Source organism: Lygodium microphyllum, chromosome 3 (assembly GCF_053477565.2).
Source record: "Lygodium microphyllum isolate KBCC chromosome 3, Lygodium_microphyllum_v1.1.10, whole genome shotgun sequence".
Lineage (NCBI taxonomy): Eukaryota > Viridiplantae > Streptophyta > Polypodiopsida > Schizaeales > Lygodiaceae > Lygodium > Lygodium microphyllum.
This window is the reverse complement of record NC_141137.1, coordinates 161,151,606-161,163,907: the sequence shown is the minus strand read 5'-3', so window position 1 is coordinate 161,163,907 and position 12,302 is coordinate 161,151,606. Positions and strand designations below refer to the sequence as shown.

Here is a 12,302-nt window from a genome sequence, read left to right as displayed (position 1 = left end):
TTGTATTTGAGGAAAATGTCAATAAAATTTGAAATCAATAGACTACTAAAAAAAAAAGAGCCTACTGCACTCAAGCATTTCAATTCATCAAGTATGTAGTCGGTTCCTATTGCTTTTAATTATTTTGAAAAACATTAATGGTGAATATGGCTTCATGACAGGCATCCATAATGGCAAGCCAAGAAAAGGCTGGCAATTTGCCTTTTTCAAAAAAAGAACAAGCAAAATATGGACTTTCATTGGAAACACGAGCCTTCAACCAGTTCAAGTTCCGACATATCTTCAACCTAGAAAACCTGGCCATTGAAGAGCGGGCTGTGAGGAAGATCATCGAGCAATGCAATCTGCAAAAATACGTGGAAGCAATAAGCCAGGGGGTGGACTACTTCCACTATGCAAAGTTCTTGAGGACTTTCCACAGGAACCACGGCACCGTAACTGTGCATGAGGGAGAGGGAACTCGTCAGGTGCAAATTGAGTTGACCTCGGAGCTGGTGGAAAAGGCGTTGGGCTTGGCAAATAAAGTAGAGAGAAAGCCGAAGGGAGATGTATATGCCTTGCTAGGAATGGACAAGGTAAAGGTCCACACCAACGACGGCATCAACTTGGCAGATATCTCTAGTCAGAGGTGACTCACAACATACCCATGACACCTGACGCAACACCGGTCAAGCAGCGACCATACCCCATGAATCCAAAGCACGCCCATGTTGTCAAGGAAAAAAATCGACAAGCTAATGAGAGTAGGATTCATCTACGAAATTGAATACACACGCTGGGTTTCCCCCGTAGTCATCGATCTTGATCGTGGGAGAGAGATTGGCATACTTATGCTTGAGAGATCATCGATCACGTCTTTTAGTATGGGCTCAGCGTCCTTTAGGTGCTCCTAGACCTCCTTTACCCACTCTTCTACCTTCTTGATGGCTTCGAGTTGGTGCTTCGTGTTGGGATACTCCCCGACCTTAGCACTTTCCTTTTCAACTGTCCATAGGGTTGACGTTTCTTCCTCTGCGTCAATGACTTTCCTTCCAACCGACAGTGTTGTGGCAGTTTTGGTTTTGAGGGTGACATTAACATCTGGTCTTTTCTTCCTTCATCTCCAACTCTTATTTCCAATTGAGGTTGCATCAAGGTTGCTAGGTCTCGGCAATGATATGCCGATCTGCTTCGTCTGCATGCAGGTCATGATATGCAACAGGTAGGCGTGGCCTTCTCATCGAGTGTCTCGACACCCAACAATCCTAATAGAACCGATGGCTTGTTTCCCGAACTAGAGAATGGCCTCCGCCTAGGGCAATCGACAAAGAGATGAGTGATTCCACACTCAGCACATCTCAGGTCATGCCCTCTCTCTATTTGCTTGCTCTCTCCTGGGGCAACACGAAGAAATGTGTCCCGAGTGACTGCAAGTTCAACGCACGATCGGCTCTTGGGTCTGTGTTCCTAGGCCTCTGCCTATCCCCCTACCTAATGCCATCACAGGCACTGGTCGATAGTCCATAAGGATTGCGTTACCTTCCTCGTCGTAGGACATGTATAGGTTTACATAAGGCTTATCGCCGCTAGGCTCGTCCATATAGTGGACTGGAGGGTCACTCGATGGGTGGGTTATGTGAGGTCCAGGTGGTCTAGGGATACCTGTAGGATTTATTTCCATCCTAGGGATAGGCGGCTTAGTATCATTAGGTGCCAAAAGAGCCAATGGGGCTCCCCTTCCAAAGAAGTTCGGTGGCCTATTATATCAAGGTAGGGTTGACCGTAAGGCTGCGGGTATGGGAGTCTCCGAGGTAGTCTACAACGCATGGTATCATGGCCGAATCTACCACAATTAGCACAAGGTCATGATCTACAGTCCTGGCACTCAGCTGGCAAGTGGTTCCCGCCACAATGCACGCATTGGACATGTGGACGCGTTGGTCGTCTCATCATCTCTTGTAGTTTGGTTATGTCCATCCTAATCTCTGCTAGCTCTTCTCTCGAATCAGTGCCCTTTCCTTTGTCCTGCACGCTTGGGCCTGCTCTCACTCGGCGTTGAGACCCTCTCGGAACTCCTGGTATTGGACTCTTCTCAATTCGAGCCTCTAGAGCTTCTTTCCTTGAGCTAGTCATCCAATCTAATAGCTTCCTTAAAGACCCTTGCCAATGCGTCTCGCTGCAAGCTCGAGTTGCCAGCCAAGGCTTTGTAGAGCTCTTCACTTTGTATTCGGCTGATAAATACCATAGATACCGCTCTTTCGGTTGATCTCTCGCCCATTGGGATTCTCTTGAAGAGGCTCGTCACATAACCTCGAATATCCTCTCTCTGTGCTTGATATTCATGAGTCGCACTAGCAGGTTATCGAAGTACCCAAGTTCACAAAATCTCTTAATGAAGAGATTTTTCAAGCCATTGAAATTGGCACGCTCTGCAATATCCAAACTCGTGTACCAAGTCCAATCCTTGTCACCTAAGCACAATTCGAAAGCTTGGAAGCGTTGAGTAGAATCGATAAGGCCGTTGGCCTCGCATACGTGCTCGAATTGTTCCACAAAGCTGTACGGGTCGTCATTTGCTTGGTATTTGTCCAGTTGCTTCACCATCACATGAATTTTCAATTGGCTCTTAGAGCCTTGGTTAACCCCTAACTTTGCTAGCAATGATATTGCTAATGATGCAGTGCTTTGCTCTGTTGCCGTGTTATCTAGCAGTCGCTTCGTCAGAAGCTCGCTCAGTGTGAGGTCTCCCTCTAGCGCTCTCTCGCTCTCCGATCGATTTCTACCTACTAAAGCTAGCACCCTCTCGATCTCTCGCATTTTCAAGCTTTGGCGCAAGCTCCTAATTTGCTGGTCCTAGTTGTACGCAGCCAGGCCTTGCAGAGCCTTACGAGCCAGCTTCCTCTCTTCCTCGAGGTCTACTATGACGTCCTCTATAGGTCTACCCCAGTGTTCTAGCCGGGTTTGAGCATCGTATTTGTTCACCAACTCCTGTACAGCTTCAGGAAGGTCTCCTAGGTCAAGCTCCTCACGTAACTTTTTCGGCCTAAGCTGCCCTCTTCCATGTCTAAGGCTTCCTGTTCTGCCAAGTTGTCAATCAAGTTGATAAGGCCGGGTAGATCCACTTCCACAATAGTGTCTATCCTTGTTGTGTTTGGCTTTTCAGCTATGTTCTTCACTTGGTCCTACTTTTGGGGATTAAATTACCCTTCTATGTTCTTGGGTCTCCTTCTACTAGTAGGTTCCTTCAAGGTTTTATCTCTGAGTGAATTCCTTGTTAATTGCAACCAGCCCTCAACTTATCCTCACTCTGTGCATGTGTATGTGGGTATATTCTTTTCAGTGCATTGTGCGCAACCAAGCTCTGCGCTTTCCTTAAATGTATTTTGGGTGATGGAAATCTGAGTGAGTGAAAAAACAAAGTGTGTAGCTTCGGCGTTCTTGTCTATGGGTTGGCTTGATAGGGTCATGTGTTCAGTTTCTAGCTGTTTTCACCGACTTCTCGGGTTTTTCGTTGCGCTATCCCATTCAGCTCGGTCGAGTTAGGGTTTTACAATCAACCCACAACACCAAACACTATTCTAGACTATTTGTCCATGATTTCTAGGCATGTAACTACCTGTGAGGTGTTCAGTGGGTTCTTCTGACGCGGGTCACGCTTCTCGTTAGCCGAGGTTTGTCAAATTTTCACATTTTCTTTCTCAGGCTGTGTCCGATTTACCAGTGTCCAATTTTGAAAATCGGACATTCGATTTTCCAGTGTCCGATTCTAGGAATCGGACGGGGTCGGGTCCAATTGTCACAATCGAACAAGGTGTGTCCGATCAAACAGCTCGAGTTGGTCTGATTGGGATACGTCAGATTTTGGATGGGGATGCTTGGTCCAATTGAATGTATGTTCGAGCAGACATGATACTAGGTCCGATTGCGGCGATCGGACAACCGCGAGCGTCCAATCGGACGAGATAGTATGTCCGATTCCTTCTCGTCCGATTCTCGAAATCGGACGGAGGTGGTGTGTCCGATTAGGGAGTGGTCTGATTTGTAGTTGATCCGATTCAAAGTTAATCCGATTTTCAAAATCGAACGGGCGCGTCCGATCAGACTAAATAGGAGAGAGGAGCTTCTTGACATACTCATCGTATTCTTCGAATGGCCTCTCTATTGCAGGGACGGAGATTGTGGAGCTTGCCACATTTTGCCTCATAGGGTCTTGCCTCGACTCGCGGTATCTGCCGTAGCCGGCCTTTTGGTTCCTACTAGGGGGGTTCCTTCTCTTGCTCCTTGGCCCACTTCTTTATTCACGAAGTACTGGACCCAAGCGATTAAGTTGTTGGCATCTACCTGGGTCATAGAACTGGAAGTGGAGATGGCGATGGTGGTGGCGGACGTCAAGAGAGTGAAAATAGGGGTGATTGGGGCCTTGCCCTTGCCTTCTTGCGGCTTTCATGGTTACGTCTTGTAATCCTAGTGGTTGTTCCCATGCTTTTAGATTTCTTCCGAGCTCACTCTCTTGTAAGGTGACTTTTTTTTTTTCCGCATTGTGCTTTTCCTCTTGATGCCTCATTTTCCACTTCCTACACTTTGCAATAAACAACTATGAAGAACTTGGATTGTAAGTTGTATCCCAAGTGATTAGTCTTTCCTTAGCTCAGAGATAATCTATGTTAGTTTTAGTTTTATACATACCCCTGACGTGTGTGAGACACCTTAGGTGTGTAAGTGTGTGTCAAAGATGTGAAAACCTTTTACACCTCCTAGCATTTAATAAGGATCAAAGGTTTGGGTAAACCCTAGGCATATATTATGAGGCCCTAAGCATTGTACTATTATTAACATCTATCACCGATCTCTTCAGCTTGTAGCCTTGTTGTGCCAGATTGTAGCCTTGTTGTGCAAGTGCTCTCTCACATTCTCTCTCTTTCTTCTCTTCTCTCTCCATCATGGAGCTTCACCATCCATAGCCTGCTAGCCACACAAGAGCTCCACACCTAACACTGGTATCAGAGCAGGAACATATCTGCAGTCGCTGCTGCCTCAACCAGCTGACACCAACACTGGCCTCGCAGCTCTGCCATGTTCACTTCCTATTGCTGATGAAAGAAGAAGAAGAAGAAGACCCCTGACCTGTTTCTGCAAAAACCGTGGCCTGTCGGACTGTCCTGTGGACACTTGTTTGCCGGCTGGACTGAATGCGACGTCAATTGCCACTTCTCCTGGCGGCTTGTGTCGTCTCCACTATCCAGAGCACAGGCATCGCCCCGTCTGCTCGTTGAACTGAACGATCTGTCACGTCCCTGCTCTGTCCCCTACTTCTCGCGAATGTCTGGCAGAAGCGAGCAGGTCAATAGGCGCCGCTTTCAGACCTGTCAGGTTCACACGTGCCTCTCATCAAGTTGCCGCCGCCAGAGCCCATGATACTGGGGGTACAGACTCACAAAGTCTCCGTGGGCACAGACCTAGAAAGTCTTAGGAATCGGATCATTTTTGCAACTTCCCACGCCCTTTCAAAGGCAATTCTCTTTGCTAGAGAAAGTGGTACACAAATCAAAACTCTCCTTGAAATGTCAATCCAAAACTTTGCCCTTCTTAAAGAAAGGCAAAAATATAATAGCTTTGCTTAAACTTCTTAACTTAGTACTTACGTTTAATTTATTAATGGTGAGTTTGTAAATTGTAAACGAGATTCTAGTCTCACGTAAAAGATTGCAAAAAGAAAAAACTAAAGATCCTCTACTCTTAAGGATTCGTGCTCTTAGTTTGTAAAACAATACTGCAGCTATGGATGTTGTTGACATGAACTAACTCATTAAGTGATGGATCGTGATTCCTATTGGTACACATTGCCGCATGTGACTATGTTCCAATTCCAACCACTTGGAGAGTGAAGACACAAACAACCTGCTCTCTGCAACGCAAAGGTATGCGGCCTGAAATCCACTGCCAAGTAAACTTATAAACCATTATACATTCATCATAGTATTGAGTGGAAAAAAAACATATTTGCCATGGTTGTCCCGTTGACCTGAAATATCCATTTAGTATTGCTACATCATCTGCTCAGAGTTTGCGGATCAACCTAACCGCTGCCTATGACTACTCAAAGTTGGAACATTGTATTTCTACCATTGACTCAATTCACAACCTGCATGTCCCAGGACATTTCAAGTCATGTAGAAGTACCATGACTGACTCCCAAGCAATGAGCTCCAATTAATTACAATCTCACATGGCAAGCGCTATGAGAGGTAGGGTGCCAAGTGCCATAGCTAGCAAAGGGATGGTTTACAGCCTTGGCTAAAGAGTGGCCAAACTATCATTGACCTTCCAACCATCAACATCTTGCTTAAGCTTTACAATCTACATATAGTGTAGACTACATTAGTGCAACCTATCATAACGTGTTCATTATTAATTAGCCATTTAAATTTTATAGCCCAAAGTGGATATGGCAGTTCAACCATTATAAACTATGCTACATATGAATTGTTCTAAAATCCGCAATGTTGTAGCTTGCCAAAAGCCTTGTATGAGCAGCTTGGTTATCCCACATTGTATGTGTAATATCCCCCCCCTTGGCACTTATAACAGTAAGACCCCCCCTTTAAATTAACGAAATTTAAAAAAATAAAATAAAAAACGCCCTCTACTCACACCACCAACTGGTGAACGAAGGGGGGGACTACGATGGGACAACGGCCATGAGGACGACATCTGGCAGAGGGAGGGAGAGCTGTGGTGGCAAACGACTCCAGGTGCTACGAGACGACGAGCTGTACGACTACCCCTTCTCTCCCCCTCCACCATACTCTGCATGGCAGCCATCCACCTGGTTGCCCTAATGGGGATAAGGGGTGGGCTCCATGCCATACTATTTTCCCCCCAATACCACTATAAAATCCCCCCTTAGGCGAGAGAAGGAGGGGGGATTACTATCATTACCCTCCCCTGCTATTGGACTGAAGGGAGAGAGAGTGAGTGAGTGAGAGAAAAGAGGGAGAGAGAGAGAGAGAGAGAGGAGAGAGAGAAAGGGAAATTTCCCTTGGAAGCTTTCAAGCTTCCCCTCTTTCCCCCCCCCCTCCTTGAGAGGGTTCTCACAGCCAATTTCTTCCATGAGGAGTCAACTCCCTTATAGCCCGGGTGCATAGCCACGAAGAAAAAGTCGAACTATACGATGCCTCCCAAGCAAAGTAAGGTCCAATCGAGTGCGAATCTCACATCAATTTATGGAGTTGCGAGTCAAGGAACTGCAATACTTTGTAACCATGTGCATTCCATAAATCATACTCTGGTAGGAATCTTTGAAAAATGTAGATCGACTACATTAGGAGGAGTATCCATGCGAAAATCTACGATAGCTAACCACCAACTAGGCTGTATTATAAAATCATGTTCGGTATTGTGTTTTATTGCACTCTGGCATGCTTTAGAACGAACAACTTGCACAAAAGATTACACATTGGTGCACATTGAAATCAAGGATCTTATTGAGCATGTTCATAGAGCATTAGATTTATGCACTAGCATTGGCATGCTTGAGAGGTAAAAGAAACTCAAAAAAAAGGGTTATCAGAATGATAAAGCATAGACTTCATCATTAGGAAGAAATAATACTTTTGCATTGCGAAATTTGCAAATATGCAAGACTGTGCAAGATGATGGCAACCTATAAACCCTTAAAGAGATGCGATTCATATTTGCATTAGGCGTGATGATTTCATGTTCCTTGCACAAATAAAAAAATACAATCACTATTTATGATTTGCATCAGTGCATTGAAACGAATTCCCAAGAATAGAAGAGCTGCATTGCATCATCAACTTAGGAAGGACTCGCATATCATTTTGCGTGGCATCCGTGGACAGTTTTAGTTACATTACATGCTAGGGATTCATCTTAAAGATAGATATAAGACGCGCACATGAATTGCCAAACTTAATTGTCCGAGGCAAATCGATAAATGAAACCCTATATGTTACATAAGGCTAGGGCTCAATTCGACTTAATTAGGGTTTAGTTATAAACAAGCCAAGCTATTGTTATAAACATATGCTGACCTAAAGACAAATAGACCCCTCATTGGTTTCTATCTTGCATTTGGTCGCAATAAATCCAAAACAACTTTGGAGATATCACCTTTAACCATGATACATCTCAATGTTAATACAAGAAAACTCGAGTGTCATATTCCCAAGACAACAACCCTGGACTAAAGACTAGCAAGCTATGGCAGTACCATCCGAGAACTATCAGATATGAATCCAATTGCATAATTGCTCGCTCCTATCACATAGAAGTGGGGTCGGAAAGGGGGTATGCTCTATCCCTTAGAGGATAAAGGAAGTTAACACCAAGGCAAGAAAGACCCAAGAAGGGCAAATGCTAAGCATCAAAGATAGGGACTTCACCTTAACAGATGTCCTGAGCACTCGCCTTCACTATTTTTTGTGCTTGTAAATTTAAGAACATCGTCTGTGAAAGGATTGTATGACCCCAAACTCACAAGAATTTGGAATAATGAATCAGGTTGAATTTGGTGCACAGATCGGATGATGTATGCTCGCATAGTGAGCGCCGGAAGGTCCCCAAGAACAAAAGAACTCTACTTTTTGCACAAAACTCAAGGTAGAAAGCATGCACGACATGAACAAGAGACCAATTGTGTGCAATCTCCCCCCGTGCCTTGTGTGAGTGCTCCACAAAGCATGTATTTTATGTATTAATCATCTTCAAGCTCAAATAATAGCCCAAATTACAAAATAGCACGCTTTTGGCTTTTGAGTTTGCTTTAATGCCAAATAGAAATAAAGCTAATGGGTGGGCGCCCAAAGAGTCAGGCATACCTAATACAATGTCCAAATACAAATATCATAGTCATGCGCCCATGCGCATACAAAATAATAAATAAATATCCAACGCCTTAATAAATAGGCGCGACAAAATATAGGCGCCATGCCTAAGGTATGCGCCCATCAAAATATAAGTGATAACTCGAATACACGCTATCCTTCAATGCTTTTTCCTTCGCCAACTGCTGCTATCTCTACACATCAAGTGAAGCATTCACAATAGTTAGTAAAATAATACAATTAAACCGACAAAAGTGAATACCTAGCAGTCTTCAGCTACATAAATAAATCAACTGGTTAGAAATCAATCCTAACCTTAATTTATCACGAGTGCGCACTCTAAACTCATAAACGTTTATTAATTTAATATGTATTTTGCAGAATCACCCGCTATGGACCCATGTACACACTAAATTAATGAAACGCCCGAAAATGATAGGCGTCCCCATCAACTTCTCGCACAAAGAATCCACTTTGTGTATGAGCCCCGGTAAACAAAGTTTACGGAATCCATCGTGAAATATGCCAATCCACCGTGAAATATGCCTCCTGGCATCATACCCCCGGGGTGGGATAGCAATTGTCCTCAATTGCTATTAGCTCAATGTGGAGCTAATAGAGTGGGGAAAGCATTTAAGTCTCTAGCGTACATTCATTGGGCCTCTTGAACATGATGGTTTTTAAACTTGACCAAATATCTAGAATATCTACGGCCAGTTCTAGTGGTCATAAAGTCAGTATCTATGATAGCTTCAGGCTCAAGGATTTCAGTCTCTTCATCTAGCAAAGGTGGATTTTCATAAACAAGGTGTACAGGTAATTGGCCTCTAAAAGGTCGTAATAAACTAATGTGAAAAGTGTTGTGAATTTTCCAATGTGGTAGTAGTTCTAACTTAAATGCATTGTCATTGATTTTATGAATGATCTTAAATGGTCCATAGAATCTAGGTGCTAATTTCACAACTGGGTGTTTATCTACATTTTGTAATCTACGTTTTTCTATTCTTAACCAAACATAGTCATCAACTTTGAAATTCATGGCCTGTCTTTTCTTATTGGCTTGTTTTGTTTATGATTGCTGGGCTTTGGCAATCATGTCTTTAACCTCATAAAAAATAGTAGCGTGCATGTTAGCAATATCATCAGCACTCTGAATTCTATTTGATAAAGATGCAACAGGTGTAGACAATCTATAACCATAAATTACTTCAAACGGTACTTTCTTTGTAGCTGTGTGTGGTGTATTATTATATGCAAACTGCAGTAAATGTAAATGTGTATCCCATGTCTGTGGTTTAGAAATAGTGTAAGCACGTAAAAGATCTAAAATAGTACTGTTAGTGGCTTCTGTTTGACCATTAGTTTTAGGATGAAATGCAGATAAGAAATCAATCTTTGTTCCTAGGTTAGCAAACAAAGTAATCCAAAAATTATTACAAAATCTAGAATCACAGTCAGAAATAATAACTTTTGGTAATCCATGATTAGTGAAAACAGTTTTCAAAAACAACTGTGCTGCCTGAGATGCTGTTAAAGTTTTCTTGCATGGAATGAAATATGCTTGTTTACTAAACCTGTCTACAACAATCCAAATCATATCATGGTTAGCTTTAGTGTTAGGTAAACCAGTAATAAAATCCATAGAAATATGTTCCCATGGTCTTGATGGAATAGATAAAGGCATAAGTAAACCATACTGTTTACCATGATGTCTCTTAACTCTTTGATAAACTAAACATTCAAAAACAAAGTTAGATACATCAGTGTCCATATGTGGCCAATAAAAATCTTCAATTAATATACGCGAAGTATACCTCTATGACCTTGATATGGAGAACAATGAATCTCATTCAAAACAAAAGATCTAAATGGGACTGTAACACATAATCTATTTTCATAAAACATGAATCCATCATTGTAAGATAGTGAATCAATAGGAATCCAGTTATTTCCAACTAATTTATTCCAATCAGATTGAAAAGTAATGTCTTGATGATAAGTATCTTTCATAGGAGTTAGAGAATCAAATGATATGACAGAGATATTATGAATGGTCGGTCTTCTACTTAAAGCATCAGCTGCTACATTCTCTTTACCTGGTTGATATTGGATAAGGGGATGAAAACTCTGAATAAAAGCTGCCCATTTAGGGTTGACTAAGGAGATGTCTAATACTTTGTTAGTCAGTCTTAATCATAAACTCAGAACCCATTAAGTAATGTTTCCATTGTCTTAAAGCTTGAACAACATAATATTAGGATTTGGCTGTGAGGATGGCTTAGGGTTTTGATTGGTATTTGATGGCAAAGGAGGTGGTTTTGTCCAAGACTTATGGAAAAATGATGAAGGAAATTGACTTTGATTGAATCTTCTAAAATTTGAATTCAATCGCTTAGAACCATAGTTACCATTTGCTTGAAATTGTTGTGGACACTTGTCTCTTCCTCGAATCTTGTCTTCAGTGTCATGAGCTAAAGAAATTGCATCTTCAAGGGTTGCAGGCTTGAACATATTGACTTCAGGATAGTAATGCCCAAGTAATCCAGACATAAACTTGCGCTTGTGAGTCGCTTCAGGTACGTCTTCAAGCATGTGTAGTTGCAGTAAGGCATTCCAAAAGCATTCAGTGTACTGAGAAATAGGCTCACGATCTCTTTGCTGAAGAAGGTCCCATTGCTTTATGACTTTTTCATGGAATTGTGGAGGAAGAAAATTCTACATAAACTTCTTTTTGAAACTCTCCCAGGTAGTGGGACAATCTATGCTCTTACGAACCACGGTCCACCAAAGAGATGCTCGATCGACTAAATGATTAGTGACACATTTAATTTTATCTTTTTCAGTGTATGTCTCTTCATGAAAGTAATCATCAAACTGACTAATAAATGCAAGAACAGTCTTTCCATCTTGAGTTCCATTGAAAGTACAGAATTTGAAATTTCTTTTACTTATCTTTGTTTCTTTGCGGATGGATTGAGCTTTGAGAATCGCATCGGATAAGATCTTCGGGTTGTGGTTCATCTTTGTCGGTAGTCGATCGTTGTAAATTGGCCAATTGAACTTAGAAAGCTTGTCGGGCTCTTCGTTCTTTATCCAGCTACATCATAATTAAATCTAATTTTTGTTCCATCGTAGGTTCAGGAAGATCGCCTTCAGCCATTAAATCATCCATATTTTGTTCCGTCATCCTTAAAAATCCAAAAGACCTCACACTCTCAAAATCCAATTAGCGGGATGAGCGTAGCTCAAAGTCGGGTATACAAGGCTTATAGATTTTTGTTTGGCTTTCACAGTCTTCGACTTTTGCGGTTGCGGGATTTGAAGTCTTCGTAAAATCTACGTATGACCTTCTGCATATGCTGAAACTGGTTCAGCAAGTCTGCGTATGCGAACAGGGTCTTCCAGGGAACAACTTTGCAGTTCAGTGCTTCTGTGCAGGAACAGTCCTTATGGGAGTTTTTAGAATAAGTCAGTTTT

At 42.4% G+C, this 12,302-nt stretch overlaps 1 protein-coding gene across 1 annotated transcript in view; it reads right to left on the bottom strand.

The window, feature by feature from the left end:
• Positions 1-5,478, bottom strand: part of LOC148039092 (uncharacterized) — a 28,326-nt gene extending 22,848 nt beyond the window's left edge. The window contains exon 1 of the mRNA XM_087674979.1: positions 5,104-5,478. The gene's annotated coding sequence lies outside the window, so the exon portion shown is untranslated. The remainder of the gene's footprint in view (positions 1-5,103) is intronic.
• Between the last annotated feature and the right edge of the window lie 6,824 nt (positions 5,479-12,302).